This window comes from Micromys minutus (assembly GCF_963924665.1).
Source record: "Micromys minutus genome assembly, contig: SCAFFOLD_43, whole genome shotgun sequence".
Taxonomy (NCBI): domain Eukaryota; kingdom Metazoa; phylum Chordata; class Mammalia; order Rodentia; family Muridae; genus Micromys; species Micromys minutus.
Window position 1 is genome coordinate 6,232,158 of NW_027667820.1, and position 22,911 is coordinate 6,255,068.

Sequence of the window (22,911 nt, forward strand, 5' to 3'; positions counted from 1 at the left end):
CGGGCAAAAACGCTGAAATGACCCGTATTTTTGAGCAAAATTGCAGAAATTCCCCTAATATTCGTGCAAAAATGCAGAAATTTCCTTTATTTTTGGGCATAAAAACAGAAATTCTCCATATTTTGGTGCAAAAAGGCTGAAATTCCCCTTATTTTGAGGTAAAATGCTGAAATTCCCCATATTTTGGGGCAAAAGGCAGAAATTCCCCTTATTTTGGGGCAAAAAAGCACAAATTTCCCTTATTTTCGGGCAAAATTCCAGAAATTTCATTTATTTCAGGGCAAAAAGTCAGAAATTTCCCTTATTTTGGGGCAAAAAGCAGAAATTTCTTTTATTATGGTACAAAATTGAAGAAATTTTCCTTATTTTGGAACAAAAAGGCAGAAATTCCCCATATTTAGTGGCAAAAGGCAGAAATTCTTCTTATTTTGAGGTAAAATGCAGAAATTCCCCTCATTTAGTGGTAAAATGCAGAAATTCCTTTTATTTTGGAGCTAAAAGGCTGAAAATCCCCGTATTTAGAAGCAAAATTGCAGAAATTCTCATAATTTTCAAGCAAAAAAGCAGAAATTCTTTTTATTTTGGGGAAAAATGACAGAAAATCTTTTTTTTTCGGGAGCAAAAAGTCAGAAATTCCCCTTATTTTTGGGCAAAATTGCAGAAAATTCCTTTACATTTGGGCAAAATTGCAGAAATTTCCCTTATTTTGGAAAAAAATTGCAGAAATTTCACTTATTTCAGAAAAAAGCAGAAATTTTCTTATTTTGGGGCAAAAAGGCAGAAATTTCTTTTATTTTGGTACAAAATTGCAGAAATTTTTCTTATTTTGGCACAAAAAGGCAGAAATTCCCCATATTTTGGGGCAAAAAGGCAGAAATTCCCTTTATTTTGATGTAAAAAGGCTGAAATTCCTCATATTTTTGGGTAAAAAGTCAGAAATCCCCCTTATTTTGGGGCAAAAAGACAGAAATTACGTTTATTTTGAGGGAAAAGGCAGAAATTGCACTTATTTTGAGTCAAAAAAGCGGAAAATCCCCTTATTTTGGGGCAAAAATGAAGTAATTTCCCTTTTTTATTGCAAAAAGGTATACATTCCCTATATTTTCGGGCAAAAAGGCAGAAATTCCTTGTATTTTGGAGCAAAATTGCAGAAATTCCCCTAATTTTGGGGCAAAAATGCAGAAAATCCCCTTATTTTGGGGTAAAACTGCAGAAATTTCACTTATTTCGTGACAAAATGGCAGAAATTCCCCTTATTTTCGGCGAAAAGGCAGAAAATCCCCGTATTTTGGAGCAAAATTGCAGAAATTCACATAAATTTTTGGAAAAATACAGTAATTTTCTTTATTTTGGGGCAAAAAGGCAGAAATTGTCCTTATTTTGGGGCAAAAGGCAGAAATTCCCCTTATTTTAGGGCAAAATTGCAGAAATTCTCCTTATTTTGGGGCAAAAGGCAGAAATTCCCCTTGTTTTAGGGCAAAATTGCAGAAATTTTCCTTATTATGGGGAAACATTGCAGATATTTCCCTTATTTTAGGGCAAAATTGCAGAAATTTCATTTATTTCAGGACAAAGAGTCATAAATTCTACTTATTTTGGGGCAAAAAGCAGAAATTTCTTTTATTATGGTACAAAATTAAAGAAATTTTCCTTATTTTGGAACAAAAAGGCAGAAATTCCCCATATTTTGGGGCAAAAGGCAGAAATTCTTCTTATTTTGAGGTAAAATGCCGAATTTCCCCTTATTTAGAGGTAAAATGCAAAAATCCCCCAAATATTGGGGGAAAATGCAGAAATTACCTTTCTTTTGGGGCTAAAAGGCAGAAATTCCCCGTATTTTGAAGCAAAATTGCACAAATTCTCATAATTTTCAGGCAAAAAGGCAGAAATTCTCCTTATTTTGGGGCAAAAAGACAGAAAATTGCCTTTTTTCGAGAGCAAAATCAGAAATTCCCCTTCTTTTGGGGCAAAATTGCAGAAATTTCACTTATTTCAGAAAAAAGGCAGAAATTTTCTTATTTTGGGGCAAAAGGCAGAAATTTCTTTTATTTTGGAACAAAATTGGAGAAATTTTTCTTATTTTGAGGCAAAAAAGCAGAAATTCCCCATATTTTGTGACAAAAAGGCAGAAATTCCCCTTATTTTGAGGTAAAAATTCTGAAATTCCCATTATTTTAGGGCAAAAAGTCAGAAATTCCCTTTATTTTGGGGCAAAAAGACAGAAATTTCGTTTATTTTTGAGGAAAAGGCAGAAATTGCACTTATTTTGAGTCAAAAAGGCGGAAAATCCCCTTATTTTGGGGCAAAAATGAAGAAATTTCCCTATTTTATGGCAAAAAGGTATACATTTCCTTTATTTTCGGGCAAAAAGGCATAAATATTCCATATTTTGGAGCAAAATTGCAGAAATTCCCCTAATTTTGGGTTAACAATACAGTAATTTTTTTTATTTTGAGGCAAAAAGGCAGAAATTCCCCATAATTTAGGGCAAAATTGCAGAAATTCTCCTTATTTAGCAAAAGGCAGAAATTCCCTTTATTTTAGGGCAAAATTGCAGAAATTTTCCTTATTTGGGGGCAAAAAACAGAAATTCCCCTTACTTTGGCGAAAATTACAGAAATTTCCCTTATTATGAGGAAAAATTGCAGAAATTTCCCTTATTTTAGGGCAAAATTGCAGAAATTTCACTTATTTCAGAGAAAAAATGCAAAAATTTTTCTAAATTTGGGGCAAAAAGTCAGAAATTCCCAATATTTTGGGGCAAAAAGGCAGAAATTTTCCTTATTATGGGGCAAAATTGCAGAAATTTCACTTATTTCAGGGTAATAAGTCAGAAATTTCCCTTATTTTGTGGCAAAAATTCTGTAATGCTTTTAATTTTGGGGCAAAAATCAGAAATTCCATTAGTTTTGGGGCAAAAAGGCAGAAATTCTATTTTGTGGGACAACATTGAAGAAATTTCCATTTTTTGGAATAATATTGCAGATTTTTCCCTTATATTTGGGCAAAATTGCAGAAATTTCCCTTATCTTGTGGCAAAAATGCAGAAATTCTTCTTATTTCAGGTCAAAAAGGCAGAAATTCCGCTTATTTGGGGGAAAATTCCTTAAATTACCCTTATTTTAGGGAAAAAGCCTGAAATTCCCCTTATTTTGTGCCAAAAAGGCAGAAATTCTTCTTATTTTAGAGCAAAAAGGCAGAAATTCCACAAAATTTTGGGCAAAAATGCAGAAATTTCCCTCTTTTAGGACAAAATTGCAGAAATTTCCTTTATTTTGAGGCAAATTGCAGAAATTTCCCTTATTTTGTGGCAAAAAATTTTGTAATGCTTTTAATTTTGGGGCAAAAATCAGAAATTCCATTAGTTTTGGGGCAAAAAGGCAGAAATTCTATTTTGTGGGACAACATTGAAGAAATTTCCATTTTTTGGAATAATATTGCAGATTTTTCCCTTATATTTGGGCAAAATTGCAGAAATTTCCCTTATCTTGTGGCAAAAATGCAGAAATTCCCCTTATTTCAGGTCAAAAAGGCAGAAATTCCGCTTATTTGGGGGAAAATTCCTTAAATTACCCTTATTTTAGGGAAAAAGCCTGAAATTCCCCTTATTTTGTGCCAAAAAGGCAGAAATTCTTCTTATTTTAGAGCAAAAAGGCAGAAATTCCACAAAATTTTGGGCAAAAATGCAGAAATTTCCCTCTTTTAGGACAAAATTGCAGAAATTTCCTTTATTTTGAGGCAAATTGCAGAAATTTCCCTTATTTTGTGGCAAAAAATTTTGTAATGCTTTTAATTTTGGGGCAAAAATCAGAAATTCCATTAGTTTTGGGGCAAAAAGGCAGAAATTCTATTTTGTGGGACAACATTGAAGAAATTTCCATTTTTTGGAATAATATTGCAGATTTTTCCCTTATATTTGGGCAAAATTGCAGAAATTTCCCTTATCTTGTGGCAAAAATGCAGAAATTCCCCTTATTTCAGGTCAAAAAGGCAGAAATTCCGCTTATTTGGGGGAAAATTCCTTAAATTACCCTTATTTTAGGGAAAAAGCCTGAAATTCCCCTTATTTTGTGCCAAAAAGGCAGAAATTCTTCTTATTTTAGAGCAAAAAGGCAGAAATTCCACAAAATTTTGGGCAAAAATGCAGATATTTCCCTTATTTTGGAGCAAAAACACAGTAATACCCCTAATTTTGGGGCAAAAAGGCAAAAATTCCCCTAATTTTTGGGCAAAAAGTCAGAAATTCCCTTTATTTTTGGGCAAAAATGCTGAAATTCCTCTTATTATGGAGCAAAAATGCAGAAATTTTTCTTATTTTAGGTCAATAAGACAGAAATTCTCCTTATTTTAAATCAAAAATACATAAATTACTATTATTAAAGGGCGAAAAGACCAAATTCCTCTAATTTTTGGGCAAAAAGGCAAAAATTTTACTTTTATTTTAGAGCAAAAAGGCAGAATTTTCCTTTATTTTGGGGCAAAATTGTAGAAATTTCCCTTATCTTGGGGCAAAAATGCAGAAATTCCGCTTATTTGGCGTCAAAAAAGCAGAAATAACCCTTATTTTAGGGCAAAAAGACTGAAATTCCCCTTATTTTGTGCCAAAAGGGCAGAAATTCTTATTTTAGAAAAAAAAGGCAGAAATTCCACTTAATTTTGGGAAAAATTGCAGAAATTTCTCTTATTTGGGGCGAAAAGACAGTAATGCCCCTAATTTTGGGTCAAAAAGGCAGAAATTTCCCTAATTTTGGAGCAAAATTGCAGAAATTTCCATTATTTTGGGGCAAAATTGCAGTAATTCCCCGAATTTTCGGTCAAAATTGCAGAAATTCCCTTTATTTTGGGGCAAAATTGCAGAAATTCCCCATTATTTTGAAGCAAAATTGCAGTAATAACCCTAATTTTTGGTCAAAAAGGCAGAAATTCCCCTTCTTTTGGGGCAAAAATGTAGAAATTCCACTTATTTTGGAATAAAATTGCATAATTTTTTTTATTGGGCAAAAAAATGTAATGCCCCGAATTTTGGGGCAAAAAGGCAGAAATTCCCCTAATTTTGGGGCAAAATGCAGAAATTCTACTTATTTGGGGGCAAAAATGCAGAAATTTCCATTTTTTGGGACAAAATTGCAGAAATTTCCCTTATTTAAGGCAAAATTGCAGAAATTTCTTTTATCTTGGAAAAAATGCAGAAATTCCTCTTATTTTGGGTCAAAAAGGAAGAAATTCCGCTTATTTGGGGTCAAAAATGCAGAAATTACCCTTATTTTAGGGCAAAAAGACTGAAATTTTCCATATTTTGTGCCAAAAATACAGAAATTCTTATTTTAGGGCAAAAAGGAAGAAATTCCACATAATTTTGGACAAAAATGCAGAAATTTCCCTTATTTGGGCAAAAAGTCAGTAATACCCCTAATTTTGTGTCAAAGAGGCAGAAATTCCCATAATTTTGGAGCAAAATTGCAGAAATTTCCCTTATTTTGGGGAAAAATTGCAGTAATTCTTCTAATTTTGTGTCAAAATTCCAGAAATTCCCTTTATTTTGGGGCAAAAATGCTGAAATTTCCCTTATTTTGGAGCAAAAATGCAGAAATTTTCCTTATCTAAGGGCAAAAAGACAGAAATTCTCCTTATTTCAGGGCAAAAATACAGAAATTCCATTTATTTTAAGCCAAAAAAACAGAAATTACCCTTATATTAGGGCAAAAAGACTAAATTCCCCCTATTTTGGGGCAAAAAGGTAAATTCCCCTTATTTTAGGGCAAAAAGGCAGAAATTCCCCTTATTTTTGGGCAAAAATGCAGAAATTTCTTTTAATTTGGGGCAAAAATTCAGAAATTCCCCGTATTTTGGGCCAAATAGGCAGAAATTTCCCTTATTTTGGGGCTAAAGGATAGAAATTTAATTTATTTTAGGATAAAATTGCAGAAATTTCCCTTATTTTGTGGCAAAAATGCAGAAATTCCCATTATTTTGGGGTAAAACGGCAGAACTTTCCCTAATTTTGGAACAAAATTGCAGAAATTTCCCATATTTTGGAGCAAAAATGCTGTAAAGCTTTTAATTTTGGGGTAAAATTCAGAAATTTCTCTAATTTTGGATCAAAATACAGAAATTCCTCTTATTTTGGGGCAAAAATGCAGAAATTTCTTTTATTTTGAGGCAAATTGCAGAAATTTCCCTTATTTTGTGGCAAAAATTCTGTAATGCTTTTAATTTTGGGGCAAAAATCAGAAATTCCATTAGTTTTGGGGCAAAAAGGCAGAAATTCTCTTTTGTGGGACAACATTGCAGAAATTTCCATTTTTTGGAACAAAATTACAGATTTTTCCCTTATTTTTGGGCAAAATTGCAGAAATTTCCATTATCTTGTGGCAAAAATGCAGAAATTCCCCTTATTTCAAGTCAAAAAGGCAGAAATTCCGCTTATTTGGGGGAAAATTCCTTAAATTACCCTTATTTTAGGGAAAAAGCCTGAAATTCCCCTTATTTTGTGCCAAAAAGGCAAAAATTCTTCTTATTTTAGAGCAAAAAGGCAGATATTCCACAAAATTTTGGGCAAAAATGCAGGAATTTCCCTTATTTTGGAGCAAAAACACAGTAATACCCCTAATTTTGGGGCAAAAAGGCAAAAATTCCCCTAATTTTGGGGCAAAAATTCAGAAATTCCTTTTATTTTGGGGCAAAAATGCTGAAATTCCCCTTATTATGAAGCAAAAATGCAGAAATTTTTCTTATTTTAGGTCAATAAGACAGAAATTCTCCTTATTTTAAATCAAAAATACATAAATTACTCTTATTTTAGGGCGAAAAGAACAAATTCCTCCTATTTTAGAGCAAAAAGGCAGAATTTTCCCTTATTTTGGGGCAAAATTGTAGAAATTTCCTTTATCTTAGGGCAAAAATGCAGAAATTCCGCTTATTTGGCGTCAAAAATGCAGAAATAACCCTTATTTTAGAGCAAAAAGACTGAAATTCGCCTTATTTTGTGTCAAAAGGGCAGAAATTCTTATTTTAGGGATAAAGGCAAAAATTTCACTTAATTTTGGGAAAAATGCAGAAATTTTCCTTATTTGGGGCAAAAAGACAGTAATGCCCCTAATTTTGGGTCAAAAAGGCAGAAATTTCCATAATTTTGGAGCAAAATTGCAGAAATTCCCCTTATTTTGGGGCAAAATTGAAGTAACTCCCAGAATATTCTGTCAAAATTGCAGAAATTCCCTTTATTTTGGGGTAAAATTGCAGAAATTCCCCATTATTATGAAGCAAAATTGCAGTAATACCCCTAATTTTTGGTCAAAAAGGCAGAAATTCCCCTTCTTTTGGGGCAAAAATGTAGAAATTCCACTTATTTTGGAATAAAATTGCATAATTTTTTTTATTGGGCAAAAAAAGTAATTCCCCTAATTTTGGGGCAAAAAGGCAGAAATTCCCCTAATTTTGGGGCAAAATGCAGAAATTCTCCTTATTTGGGGGCAAAAATGCAGAAATTTCCATTTTTTGGGACAAAATGGCAGAAATTTCCCTTATTTTAGGGCAAAATTGCAGAAATTTCTTTTATCTTGGGGAAAAATGGATTAATTCCCCTAATTTCGGGTCAAAAGGGAAGAAATTCCGCTTATTTGGGGTCAAAAATGCAGAAATTACCCTTATTTTAGGGCAAAAAGACTGAAATTTTCCATATTTTTTGCCAAAAAAACAGAAATTCTTATTTTAGGGCAAAAAGGAAGAAATTCCACTTAATTTTGGACAAAAATGCAGAAATTTCCCTTATTTGGGCAAAAAGACAGTAATGCCCCTAATTTTGTGTCAAAAAGGCAGAAATTCCCATAATTTTAGAGCAAAATTGCAGAAATTTCCATTATTTTGGGGCAAAATTGCAGTAATTCTTCTAATTTTGTGTCAAAATTCCAGAAATTCCCTTTATTTTGGGGCAAAAATGCTGAAATTCCCCTTATTTTGGAGCAAAAATGCAGAAATTTTCCTTATTTTAGGGCAAAAATACAGAAATTCTCCTTATTTCAGGGCAAAAATACAGAAATTCTCCTTATTTTGGGGCAAAAATACAGAAATTCCTTTTATTTTAAGCCAAAAAAACAGAAATTACCCTTATTTTAGGGCAAAAAGACTAAATTCCCCCTATTTGGGGGCAAAAAGGTAAATTCCCCTTATTTTAGGGCAAAAAGGCAGAAATTCCCTTTATTTTTGGGCAAAAATACAGAAAGTTCTTTTAATTTGGGGCAAAAATGCAGAAATTCCCCTTATTTTGGGCCAAATAGGCAGAAATTTTTCTTATTTTGGGGCTAAAGGATAGAAATTTAATTTATTTTAGGATAAAATTGCAGAAATTTTCCTTATTTTGTGGCAAAAATGCAGAAATTCCCATTATTTTGGGGTAAAACGGCAGAACTTTTTCTTATTTTGGAACAAAATTGCAGAAATTTTTCATATTTTGGAGCAAAAATGCAGTAACGCTTTTAATTTTTGGGTAAAATTCAGAAATTTCTCTAATTTTGGCTCAAAATACAGAAATTCCTTTTATTTTGGGGCAAAAATGCAAAAATTTTCTTTATTTTGAGGCAAATTGCAGAAATTTCCCTTATTTTGTGGCAAAAATTCTGTAATGCTTTTAATTTTGGGGCAAAAATCAGAAATTCCATTAGTTTTGGGGCAAAAAGGCAGAAATTCTCTTTTGTGGGACAACATTGCAGAAATTACCATTTTTTGTAACAAAATTGCAGATTTTCCCCTTATTTTTGGGCAAAATTGCAGAAATTTCCCTTATCTTGTGGCAAAAATGCAGAAATTCCCCTTATTTCAGGTCAAAAAGGCAGAAATTCCGCTTATTTGAGGGAAAATTCCTTAAATTACCCTTATTTTAGGGAAAAAGCCTGAAATTCCCCTTATTTTGTGCCAAAAAGGCAGAAATTCTTATTTTAGAGCAAAAAGGCAGAAATTCCACAACATTTTGGGCAAAAATGCAGAAATTTCCCTTATTTTGGAGCTAAAACACAGTAATACCCCTAATTTTGGGGCAAAAAGGCAAAAATTTCCCTAATTTTGGGGCAAAAAGTCAGACATTCTTTTTATTTTGGAGCAAAAATGATGAAATTTTCCTTATTATGGAGCAAAAATGCAGAACTTTTTCTTATTTTAGGTCAAAAACACAGAAATTCTCCTTATTTTAAACCAAAAATACATAAATTACTCTTATTTTAGGGTGAAAAGACCAAATTCCTCTTATTTTTGGGCAAAAAGGCAAAAATTTTACTTTTATTTTAGAGCAAAAAGGCAGAATTTTCCCTTCTTTTGGGGCAAAATTGTAGAAATGTCCCTTATCTTGGGGCAAAAATGGAGAAATTCCGCTTATTTGGTGTCAAAAATGCAGAAATAACCCTTATTATAGGGCAAAAAGACTGAAATTCCCCTTATTTTGTGCCAAAAGGGCAGAAATTCTTATTTTAGGGAAAAAAGGCAGAAATTCCACTTAATTTTGGGAAAAAATGCAGAAATTTCCCTTACTTTGGGCAAAAAGACAGTAATGCCCCTAATTTTGGGTCAAAAAAGCAGAAATTTCCCTAATTTTGGAGCAAAATTGCAGAAATTTCCCTTATTCTGGGGCAAAATTGCATTAATTCCCCGAATTTTCTGTCAAAATTGCAGAAATTCCCTTTATTTTGGGGCAAAATTGCAGAAATTCCCCATTATTTTGAAGCAAAATTGCAGTAATACCCCTAATTTTTGGTAAAAAAGGCAGAAATTCCCCTTCTCTTGGGGCAAAAAATGTAGAAATTCCACTTATTTTGGAGCAAAATTGCATAATTTTCTCTTATTTTTGGGCAAAAAGAAGTAATGCCCCTATTTTTTGGGCAAAAAGGCAGAAATTCCCATAATTTTGGGGCAAAATGCAGAAATTCTCATTATTTTGGGGCAAAAATGCAGAAATTTCCATTTTTGGGAAAAAATTGCAGAAATTTCCCTTATTTAAGGCAAAATTGCAGAAATTTCTTTTATCTTGGAAAAAATGCAGAAATTCCTCTTATTTCGGGTCAAAAAGGAAGAAATTCCGCTTATTTGGGGTCAAAAATGCAGAAATTACCCTTATTTTAGGGCAAAAAGACTGAAATTCCCCATAGTTTGTGCCAAAAAAAACAGAAATTCTTATTTTAGGACAAAAAGCAAGAAATTTCACTTCATTTTGGACAAAAATGCAGAAATTTCCCTTATTTGGGGCCAAAAGACAGTAAAGCCCCTAATTTTGTGTCAAAAAAGTAGAAATTCCCCTACCTTTGGAGCAAAATTGCAGAAATTTCCCTTATTTTGGGGCAAAATTGCAGTAATTCCCCTAATTTTGTTTCAAAATTCCAGATATTCCCTTTATTTTGGGGCAAAATTGCATAAATTCCCCTTATTTGGGGACAAAAATCCTGAAAATCCTCTTATTTTGGAGCAAAAATGCAGAAATTTTCCTTATTTTAGGGCAAAAAGACAGAAATTCTCCTTCATTCAGGGCAAAAATACAGAAATTCCCCTTATTTTGGGGCAAAAATGCAGAAATATCCCTTATTTTAAGCCAAAAATACAGAAATTACCCTTATTTTAGGGCAAAAAGACTAAATTACCCCTACTTTGGGGCAAAAAGGTAAATTCCCCTTATTTTAGGGCAAATCGAAAGAAATTCCCCTTATTTTTTAGCAAAAATGCAGAAATTTCTTTTAATTTGAGGCAAAAATGGAGAAATTCTTCTTATTTTGGGCCAAATAGGCAGAAATTTCCCTTATTTTTGGGCTAAAGGATAGAAATTTAACGTATGTTAGGACAAAATTGCAGAAATTTCCCTTATTTTGTCGTAAAAATGCAGAAATTCCCATTATTTTGGGCTAAAAAGGCAGACCTTTCCCTTATTTTGGAACAAAATTGCAGAAATTTCCCATATTTTGGGGCAAAAATGCAGTAATGCTTCTAAAATGGGGGCAAAATTCTAAAATTTCTCTAATTTTGTGTCAAAATACAGAAATTCCTCTTTCATTGGGGCAAAAATGCAGAAATTTCCCTCTTTTGGGACAAAATTGCAGAAATTTCCTTTATTTTGAGGCAAATTGCAGAAATTTCCCTTATTTTGTGGCAAAAATTCTGTAATGCTTCTAATTTGGGGGCAAAAATCAGAAATTCCATTAGTTTTGGGGCAAAAAGGCAGAAATTCCCACTTTTTGTGGGGCAACATTGCAGAAATTTCCCTTTTTAGGAACAAAATTGCAGAAATTTCCCTTATCTTGTGGCAAAAATGGAGAAATTCCCCTTATTTCAGGTCAAAAAGGCAGAAATTCCGCTTATTTGGGGGAAAATTCCTGAACTTCCCCTTATTTTAGGGAAAAAGCCTGAAATTCCCCTTATTTTGTGCCAAAAGGCAGAAATTCTTCTTATTTTAGAGCAAAAAGCCAGAAATTCCACAAAATTTTGGGCAAAAATGCAGAAATTTCCCTTATTTTGGAGCAAAAACACAGTAATGCCCCTAATACTGGGGCAAAAAGGCAAAAATTCCCCTAATTTTGGGGCAAAATTGCAGAAATTTCCCTTATTTTGGGGCAAAATTGCAGTAATTCCCCGAAATTTCTGTCAAAATTGCAGAAATTCCCTTTATTTTGGGGCAAAATTTCAGAAATTCCCCATTATTTTGAAGCAAAATTGCAGTAATACCCCTAATTTTTGGTCAAAAAGGCAGAAATTCCCCTTCTTTTGGGGCAAAAAAATGTAGAAATTCCACTTATTTTGAAGCAAAATTGCATAATTTTCTCTTATTTTTGGGCAAAAAGAAGTAATGCCCCTATTTTTGGGGCAAAAAGGCAGAAATTCCCCTAATTTTGGGGCAAAATGCAGAAATCCTCGTTATTTGGGGGCAAAAATGCAGAAATTTCCATTTTTTTGGGAAAAAATTGCAGAAATTTCCCTTATTTAAGGCAAAATTGCAGAAATTTCTTTTATCTTGAAAAAATGCAGAAATTCCTCTTATTTTGGGTCAAAAAGGAAGAAATTCCGCTTATTTGGGGTCAAAAATGCAGAAATTACCCTTATTTTAGGGCAAAAAGACTGAAATTACCCATATTTTGTGCCAAAAAACCAGAAATTCTTATTTTAGGGCAAAAAGGAAGAAATTCCACTTAATTTTGGACTAAAATGCAGAAATTTCCCTTATTTGGGGCCAAAAGACAGTAAAGCCCCTATTTTGTTTCAAAAAGTTAGAAATTCCCCTAACTTTGGAGCAAAATTCAAGAAATTTCCCTTATTTTGGGGTAAAATTGCAGTAATTTCCCTAATTTTGTTTCAAAATTCCAGATATTCCCTTTATTTTGGGGCAAAATTGCAGAAATTCCCTTTATTTGGGGACAAAAATCCTGAAAATCCTCTTATTTTGGATCAAAAATGCAGAAATTTTCCTTATTTTAGGGCAAAAAGACAGAAATTCTCCTTAATTCAGGGCAAAAATACAGAAATTCTCCTTATTTTGGGGCAAAAATGCAGAAATTTCCCTTATTTTAAGCCAAAAATACAGAAATTACCCTTATTTTAGGGCAAAAAGACTAAATTACCCTTACTTTGGTGCAAAAAGGTAAATTCCCCTTATTTTAGGGCAAAAAGGCAGTAATTCCCCTTATTTTTTAGCAAAAATGCAGAAATTTTTTTTAATTTGAGGCAAAAATGGAGAAATTCCTCTTATTTTGGGCCAAAAGGGCAGAAATTTCCCTTATTTTTGGGCTAAAGGATAGAAGTTTAACTTATGTTAGGATAAAATTGCAGAAATTTCCCTTATTTTGTGGTAAAAATGCAGAAATTCCCATTATTTTGGGCTAAAAAGGCAGACTTTTCCTTTATTTTGAAACAAAATTACAGAAATTTCCCAAATTTTGGGGCAAAAATGCAGTAATGCTTCTAAAATGGGGGCAAAATTCAGAAATTTCTCTAATTTTGGGTCAAAATACAGAAATTCCTCTTTCATTGGGGCAAAAATGCAGAAATTTCCCTCTTTTTGGACAAAATTGCAGAAATTTCCTTTATTTTGAGGCAAATTGCAGAAATTTCCCTTATTTTGTGGCAAAAATTCTGTAATGCTTCTAATTTGGGGGCAAAAATCAGAAATTCCATTAGTTTTGGGGCAAAAAGGCAGAAATTCCGCTTTTTGTGGGGCAACATTGCAGAAATTTCCCTTTTTTGGAACAAAATTGCAGAAATTTCCCTTATCTTGTGGCAAAAATGGAGAAATTCCCCTTATTTCAGGTCAAAAAGGCAGAAATTCCACTTATTTGGGGGAAAATTCCTGAAATTCCCCTTATTTTACGGAAAAAGCCTTAAATTCCCCTTATTTTGTGCCAAAAGGCAGAAATTCTTCCTATTTTAGAGCAAAAAGCCAGAAATTCCACAAAATTTTGGGCAAAAATGCAGAAATTTCCCTTATTTTGGAGCAAAAACACAGTAATGCCCCTAATTTTGGGGCAAAAAGGCAAAAATTCCCCTAATTTTGGGGCAAAAAGTCAGAAATTCTTTTTATTTTGGGGCAAAAATGCTGAAATTCCCCTTATTATGGAGCAAAAATGCAGAAATTTTTCTTATTTTAGGTCAAAAAAACAGAAATTCTCCTTATTTTAAACCAAAATACATAAATTACTCTTATTTTAGGGCGAAAAGACCAAATTCCTCTTATTTTTGGGCAAAAAGGCAAAAATTTTACTTTTATTTTAGAGCAAAAAGGCAGAATTTTCCTTTATTTTTGGGCAAAATTGTAGAAATTCCAATTATCTTGGGGCAAAAATGCAGAAATTCCGCTTATTTGGCGTCAAAAATGCAGAAATAACCCTTATTTTAGGGCAAAAAGACTGAAATTCCTTTTATTTTGTGCCAAAATGGCAGAAATTCTTATTTTAGGGAAAAAAGGCAGAAATTCCACTTAATTTTGAGAAAAAATGCAGAAATTACCCTTATTTGTGGCAAAAAGACAGTAATGCCTCTAATTTTGGGTCAAAAAGGCAGAAATTTCCCTAATTTTGGAGCAAAATTGCAGAAATTTCTTTTATTTTGGGGCAAAATTGCAGTAATTCCCCGAATTTTCTGTCAAAATTGCAGAATTTCCCTTTATTTTGGGGCAAAATTGCAGAAATTCCCCATTATTGTGAAGCAAAATTGCAGTAATACTCCTAATTTTTGGTCAAAAAGGCAGAAATTCCCCTACTTTTGGGGCAAAAATGTAGAAATTTTACTTATTTTGGAGCAAAATTGCATAATTTTCCCTTATTATTGGGCAAAAAGGAAGTAATGCCCCTAATTTTGGGGCAAAAAGGCAGAAATTCACCTAATTTTGGGGCAAAATGCAAAAATTCTTATTATTTGGGGGCAAAAATGCAGAAATTTCCATTTTTGGGGACAAAATTGCAGAAATTTCTTTTATCTTGGGACAAAAATGCAGAAATTCCTCTTATTTTGGGTCAAAAAAGCAGAAATTCCACTTATTTGGAGTCAAAAATGCAGAAAATACCCTTATTTTAGGGCAAAAAGACTGAAATTCCCCATAGTTTGTGCCAAAAAAACAGAAATTCTTATTTTAGGTCAAAAAGAAAGAAATTCCACTTAATTTTGGACAAAAATGCAGAAATTTCCTTTATTTGGGGCCAAAAGACAGTAAAGCCCCTATTTTTTTGTCAAAAAGGTAAAAATTCCCCTAATTTTGGAGCAAAATTGCAGAAATTTCCCTTATTTTGGGGCAAAATTGCAGTAATTCCCCTAATTTTGTGTCAAAATTCCAGATATTCCCTTTATTTTGGGGCAAAATTGCAGAAATTCCCCTTATTTGGGGACAAAATCCTGAAAATCCTCTTATTTTGGAGCAAAAACGCAGAAATTTTCCTTATTTTAGGGCAAAAAGACAGAAATTCTCCTTATTTCAGGGCAAAAATACAGAAATTCCCCTTTTTTGGGCAAAAATGCAGAAATTCCTTTTATTTTAAGCGAAAAATACAGAAATCACCCTTATTTAAGGCAAAAAGACTAAATTCCCCCTATTTTAGGGCAAAAAGGTAAATTCCCCTTATTTTAGGGCAAAAAGGCAGAAATTCCCCTTATTTTTTAGCAAAAATGCAGAAATTTCTTTTAATTTGAGGCAAAAATGGAGAAATTCCTCTTATTTTGGGCCAAATAGGCAGAAATTTCCCTTATTTTTGGGCTAAAGGATAGAAATTTAATTTATGTTAGGATAAAATTGCAGAAATTTTCCTTATTTTGTGGTAAAAATGCAGAAATTCCCATTATTTTGGGCTAAAAAGGCAGACCTTTCCCTTATTTTGGAACAAAATTGCAGAAATTTCCCATATTTTGGGGCAAAATTGCAGTAATGCTTCTAAAATGGGGGCAAAATTCAGAAATTTCTCTAGTTTTGGGTCAAAATACAGAAATTCCTCTTACATTGGGGCAAAAATGCAGAAATTTCCCTCTTTTGGGACAAAATTGCAGAAATTTCCTTTATTTTGAGGCAAATTGCAGAAATTTCCCTTAATTTGTGGCAAAAACTTTGCAATGCTTCTAATTTTGGGGCAAAAATCAGAAATTCCATTAGTTTTGGGTCAAAAAGGCAGAAATTCCCCTTTTTCTGGGGCAACTTTGCAGAAATTTCCCTTTTATGGAACAAAATTGCAGAAATTTCCTTTATCTTGTGGCAAAAATGGAGAAATTCCCCTTATTTCAAGTCAAAAAGGCAGAAATTCCGCTTATTTGGGGGAAAATTCTTGAAATTACTTTTAGGGAAAAAGCCTGAAATTCCCCTTATTTTGTGCCAAAAAGGCAGAAATTCTTCTTATTTTAGAGCAAAAAGGCAGAAATTTCACAAAATTTTGGGCAAAAATGCAGAAATTTCCCTTATTTTGGAGCAAAAACACAGTAATGCCCCTAATTTTGGGGCAAAAATGAAAAAATTCCCCTAATTTTGGGTCAAAAAGGCAGAAATTCCCTTTATTTTGGGGCAAAAATGCTGAAATTCCCCTTATTATGGAGCAAAAATGCAGAAATTTTTCTTATTTTAAGCCTAAAGTACAGAAATTACTCTTATTTTAGGCCAAAAAAATAAATTCCTTTTATTTTGGGGAAAAAGGCAGAAATTCCCCTTATTTTACAGCAAAAGGCAGAAATTCCCCTAATTTTGGGGCAAAAAGGCAGAAATTCTACTTATTTTGGGGGAAAATGCTGAAATTTCCCTTATTTTGGAGCAAAAATGCAGAAATTTTCCTTATTTTAGAGAAAAAAGACAGAAAAACTCCTCATTTCAGGGCAAAAATACAGAAATTCCCTTTATTTTGGGCGAAAAATGCAGAAATTCCTTTTATTTTAAGCCAAAAATACAGAAATTACCCTTATTTTAGGGCAAAAATACTAAATTCCCCCTATTTTGGGGCAAAAAGCTAAATTCCCCCTTTTTTAGGGCAAAAAGGCAGAAATTCCTATTATTTTTGGGCAAAAATGCAGAAATTTCCCTTTAATTGAGGCAAAAATGCAGAAATTCCTCTTATTTTGGCCCAAATAGGCAGAAATTTCCCTTATTTTGGAGAAAAGGGATAGAAATTTATCTTATTTTAGGATAAAATTGCAGAAATTTCCCTTATTTTGTGGCAAAAAGCAGAAATTCCACTTATTTTGGGGTAAAGAGGCAGAAATTTCCTTTATTTTGGAACAAAATTGCAGAAATTTCCCATATTTATGGGCAAAAATGCAGTAATGCTTCAAATTTTGGGGCAAAATTCAGAAATTTCACAAATTTTGGGTCAAAAAGGCCGAAATTTCTCTTATTTTTAAACAAAAATGCAGAAATTCTCCTAATTTTGTGTCAAAATTGCAGAAATTCCCTTTATTTTTGGGCAAAATTGCAGAAATTCCCCATTATTTTTGAGCAAAATTGCAGAAATTCTTTTAAGTTTGGGGCAGAAAGGCAGAAATTTCCCTTCTTTTGGGGCGAAAAAGTAAAAATTCCACTTATTTTGGAGCAAAATTGCATAATTTTCCCTTATTATTGGGCAAAAAGGCAGTAATGCCCCTAATTTTGAGGCAAAAATGCAGAAATTACCCTAATTTTGGGGCAAAATCCAGAAATTCCTTTTATTTGCGGCAAAAATGAAGAAATTTCCATTTTTTGGGACAAAATTGCAGAAATTCCCTTTATTTGGGGGCAAAAAGGTAGAAATTCCACTTATTTTGGAGCAAAATTGCATAATTTTCCCTTATGATTGGGCAAAAAGGCAGTAATGCCCCTCATTTGGGGGCAAAAATGCAGAAATTCCCCTGATTTTTGAGCAAAATTGCAGAAATTTCCTTAATTTTGGGGCAAAATTGCAGAAATTCCCCTAAATTTGTGACAAAATTGCAGAAATTCCTGTCATTTTGAGGCAAAATTGCAGAAATTCCCCATTATTTTGGAGCAAAATTGCAGAAATTCCCCTTATTTTGGAGCAAAATTGCAGAAATTCCTCTTAGTTTGTGGCAAAAAGGCAGAAATTCCCCTTCTTTTAGGGCAAAAATGTAAAAATTCCACTTATTTTGGAGCAAAATTGCATAATTTTTTCTTATTATTGGGCAAGAGGCAGTAATGCCCCTAATTTTGGGGCTAAAGGCAGATATTCCCCTAATTTTGGAGCAAAATTGCAGAAATTTTCCTAATTTTAGGGCAAAATTTTAGAAATTCCCCTTATTTTGTGGCAAAATTGCAAATATTCCCGTTCTTTTGGGGCAAAATTGCAGAAATTCACCATTATTTTGGAGCAAAATTGCAGGAATCCCCTTATTTTGGGGCAAAATGCAGAAATTCCCCTAATTTGGGGCAAAAAGCAGAAATTCCCCTTATTGTGGGACAAAATTGCAGAGATTTCTCTTATTTTGGGGCAAAAATGCAGAAATTCCCCTTATTTCGGGTCAAAAATGCAGAAATTCCGCTTATTTGGGGTCAAAAATGCAGAAATAACCCTTATTTTAGGGCAAAAAGACTGAAATTCCTCTTATTTTGTGCCAAAAAGGCAGAAATTCTTATTTTAGAACAAAAGGCAGAAATTCCACTTAATTTTGGGAAAAAATGCAGAAATTTCCCTTATTTGGGGCAAAAAGACAGTAATGCCCCTAATTTTGTGTCAAAAAGGCAGAAATTCCCCTGATTTTGGAGCAAAATTGCAGAAATTTCCCTTATTTTGGGGCAAAATTGCAGTAATTTTCCTAATTTGTGTCAAAATTGCAGAAATTGCCTTTATTTTGGGGCAAAATTACACAAAATCCCCATTATTTTGGAGCAAAATTGCAGTAATACCCCTAATTTTGGGTCAAAAAGGCAGAAATTCCCCTTCTTTTGGGGCAAAAAGGTAGAAATTCCACTTATTTTGGAGCTAAATTGCATAATTTTCTCTTATTATTGGGCAAAAAGGCAGTAATGCCCCTCATTTGGGGGCTAAAAGGCAGAAATTCTTCTAATTTTGGGGCAAAATGCAGAAATTCTTCTTACTTGGGGGCAAAAATGCAGAAATTTTCATTTTTTGTGACAAAATTGCAGAAATTCCCATTATTTGTGGGCAAAAAGGTAGAAATTCCACTTATTTTGGAGCAAAATTGCATAATTTTCCCTTATGATTGGGCAAAAAGGCAGTAATGCCCCTCATTTGGGAGCAAAAAGGCAGAAATTCCCCTGATTTTTTAGCAAAATTGCAGAAATTTCCCTAATTTTGGGGCAAAATTGTAGAAATTCCTTTTATATTGGGGCAAAATTGCAGAAATTCCTTTTATTTTGAGGCAAAATTACAGAAATTCCCCATTATTTTGGAGTAAAATTGCAGAAATTTCCCTTATTTTGGGGCAAAATTGCAGAAATTCCCCTTAGTTTGTGGCAAAAAGGCAGAAATTCCCCTTCTTTTAGAGCAAAAATGTAGAAATTCCACTTATTTTGGAGCAAAATTGCATAATTTTTTCTTATTATTGGGCAAGAGGCAGTAATGCCCCTAATTTTGGGGCTAAAGGCAGAAATTCCCCTAATTTTGAAGCAAAATTGCAGAAATTTTCCTAATTTTGGGGCACAATTGCAAATATTCCTTTTCTTTTGGGGCAAAATTGCAGAAATTCACCATTATTTTGGAGCAAAATTGCAGGAATCCCCTTATTTTGTGGCAAAAATGCAGAAATTCCCCTAATTTTGGAACAAAATTGCAGAAATTCCCCTAATTTTGTGTCAAAATTGTAGAAATTCCCCTCATTTTGAGGCAAAAATGCCGAAATTCCACTTATTTTGGAGCAAAATTGCATAATTTTCCCTAATTATTGGGCAAAAAGCAAGTAATGCCGTTAATTATGGGGCAAAAAGGCAGAATTTTCCTAATTATGGGCAAAATGCAGAAATTCTCTTTCTTTGGGGGCAAAAATGCAGAAATTTTCATTTTTTGGGGCAAAATTGCAGAAATTCCCCATAATTTTGGAGCAAAATTGCAGAAAGTCTTCTTATTTTGGGGCAAAATTGCAGAAATTCCCCTAAATTCGTGGCAAAATTGCAGAAATTCCTTTTATTTTGGGGCAAAATTGCAGAAATTCCCTATTATTTTGGAGCAAAATTGCAGAAATTCCCCTTATTTTGGGGCAAAAATGCAGAAATTACACTAATTTGGGGGCAAATAGCAGAAATTAAACTTAATTTAGGGAAAAAGACTGAAATTCCTCTTTCTTTGTGCCAAAATATCAGAAATTCTTATTTTAGGGCAAAAAGGCAGAAATTCCACTTAATTTTGGGCAAAAATCCAGAAATTTCCCTTATTCTGGGCAAAAAGACTGTAATGCCCCTAATCTTGGGTCAAAATTTCAGTAATTCCCCAAATTTTCTGTCAAAATTGCAGAAATTCCTTTTATTTTGAGGCAAAATTGCAGAAATTCCCCATTATTTTGGAGCAAAATTGCAGAAATTCCCCTTAGTTTGGAGGAAAAGGGCAGAAATTCCCCATTTTTGGGGGCAAAAAGGAAGAAATTCCACTTATTTTGGAGAAAATGGCATAATTTTCCCTTTTTTGGGGCAAAATGTTATAATGTCCCTAATTTTGAGGCAAAAAGGCAGAAATTACCGTAATTTTGGTGCAAAATCCAGAAATTCCTCTTATTTGGAGAAAAAATGCAGAAATTTCCATTTTTTGGGACAAAATTGCAGAAATTTCCCTTTTTATGGACATAATTGCAGAAATTTCCCTTATCTTGGGGGCAAAATTGCAATAATTTCCCTTATTTTAGGGCAAAATTGCAGAAAATTCCCTTATCTTGGGGCAAAAATATTAGAAATTCCCCATCTTTCAAGACATAAAAGCAGAAATTCCACTTATTAGGGGGCAAAAATGCAGAAATTTTCCTTATTTAAGGGCAAAAAGACTGAAATTCCCCTTATTTTGTGACTTAAAGGGAGAAATTCTTTTTATTTTAGGGCAAAAATCAGAAATTCCACTTAATTTTGGGCAAAAATGCAAACATTTCCTTTATTTGGGGCAAAAACAGAGTAATGCCCCTAATTTTGGATCAAAAAGGCAGAAATTCCTCTAATTTTGAGAAAAATTGCAGAAATTTCCCTTATTTTGGAACAAAATTGCAGAAATTCTTTTTTGGGGGGCAAAATTGCAAAAATTCCCCATTATTTTGGAGCAAAATTGCAGAAATTCCCCTTATTTTGGGGCAAAAATGCAGAAATTCCCCTAATTTTAGGGCAAAATTGCAGAAATTCCCCTAATTTTGTGTCAAAATTGCAGAAATTTCCTTTATTTTGAGGAAAAAATGCAGAAATTTTACATTATTTTGGAACAAAATTGCAGAAATTCCCCTTATTTGGGGCAAAAAGGCAGAAATTCTCCTTATTTTGGGGCAAAAAGGCAGAAATTTCCCTTATTTTGGGGCAAAATTGCAGAAATTTTTCTTATCATGGGAAAAAATCCAGAAATTTCCCTTATTTGGGTCAAAAAGGCAGTAATTCCACAAATTTGGGGGCAAATTGCAGAAATTATACTTATTTTAGGAAAAAAGACTGAAATTCCCCTTATGTTTTGCCAAAAAGACAGAAATACTTCTTATTTTAGGGCAAAAAGGCAGAAATTCCTATTAATTTTGGGCAAAAAATGCAGAATTTTCCCTTATTTAGGGGCAAAAACCCAGTAATGCCTCTAATTTTGGGGCAAAAAGCAGAAATTTCCCTAATTTTGGGGCAAAAAGCAGAAATTCCCCTTATTGTGGGACAAAATTGCAGAGATTTCTCTTATTTTGGGGCAAAAATGCAGAAATTCCCCTTATTTCGGGTCAAAAATGCAGAAATTCCGCTTATTTGGGGTCAAAAATGCAGAAATAACCCTTATTTTAGGGCAAAAAGACTGAAATTCCTCTTATTTTGTCCCAAAAAGGCAGAAATTCTTATTTTAGGGCAAAAAGGCAGAAATTCCACTTAATTTTGGGCAAAAATGCAGAAATTTCCCTTATTTGGGGCAAAAAGACAGTAATGCCCCTAATTTTGTGTCAAAAAGGCAGAAATTCCCCTAATTTTGGATCAAAATTGCAGAAATTTCAATTATTTTGGGGCAAAATTGCAGTAATTCCCCTAATTTGTGTCAAAATTGCAGAAGCTCCCTTTATTTTGGGGCAAAATTGCAGAAAATCCCCATTATTTTGGAGCAAAATTGCAGTAATACCCCTAATTTTGGGTCAAAAAGGCAGAAATTCCCCTTCTTTTGGGGAAAAAAGGTAGAAATTCCACTTATTTTGGAGCAAAATTGCATAATTTTCCCTTATTATTGGGTGAAAAGGCAGTAATGCCCCTCATTTGAGGGCAAAAAGGCAGAAATTCTTCTAATTTTGGGGCAAAATGCAGAAATTCTCCTTACTTGGGGGCAAAAATGCAGAAATTTTCATTTTTTGGGACAAAATTGCAGAAATTCCCCTTATTTTGGGGCAAAAAGTTAGAAATTCCACTTATTTTGGAGCAAAATTGCATAATTTTCCCTTATGATTGGGCAAAAAGGCAGTAATGCCCCTCATTTGGGGGCAAAAAGGCAGAAATTCCCCTAATTTTTGTGCAAAATTGCAGAAGTTTCCCTAATTTTGGGGCAAAATTGCAGAAATTCCCCTAAATTTGTGGCAAAATTGCAGTAATTACTTTTATTTTGGGGCAAAATTGCAAAAATTCCTTTTATTTTGGAGCAAAATTACAGAAATTCCCCATTATTTTGGAGCAAAATTGCAGAAATTCCCTTTATTTTGGGGCAAAATTGCAGAAATTCCTCTTAGTTTGTGGCAAAAAAACAGAAATTCCCCTTCTTTTAGGGCAAAAAGGTAGAAATTCCACTTATTTTGGAGCAAAATTGCATAATTTTTTCTTATTATTGGGCAAGAGGCAGTAATGCTCCTAATTTTGGAGCTAAAGGCAGAAATTCCCCTAATTTTGGAGCAAAATTGCAGAAATTTTCCTAATTTTGGGGCAAAATTGCAGAAATTCTCCTTATTTTGTGGCAAAATTGCAAATATTTCCTTTCTTTTGGGGCAAAATTGCAGAAATTCACCATTATTTTGAAGCAAAATTGCAGGAATCCCCTTATTTTGTGGCAAAAATGCAGAAATTCCCTAATTTTTGAACAAAATTGCAGAAATTCCCCTAATTTTGTGTCAAAATTGTAGAAATTTCCTTCATTTTGAGGCAAAAATGCCGAAATTCCACTTATTTTGGAGCAAAATTGCATAATTTTCCCTAATTATTGGGCAAAAAGCAAGTAATGCCCTTAATTTTGGGGCAATAAGGCAGAATTTTCCTAATTTTGGGCAAAATGCAGAAATTCTCTTTCTTTGGGGGCAAAAATGCAGAAAATTCCATTTTTTGGGACAAAATTGCAGAAATTCCGCTTCTTT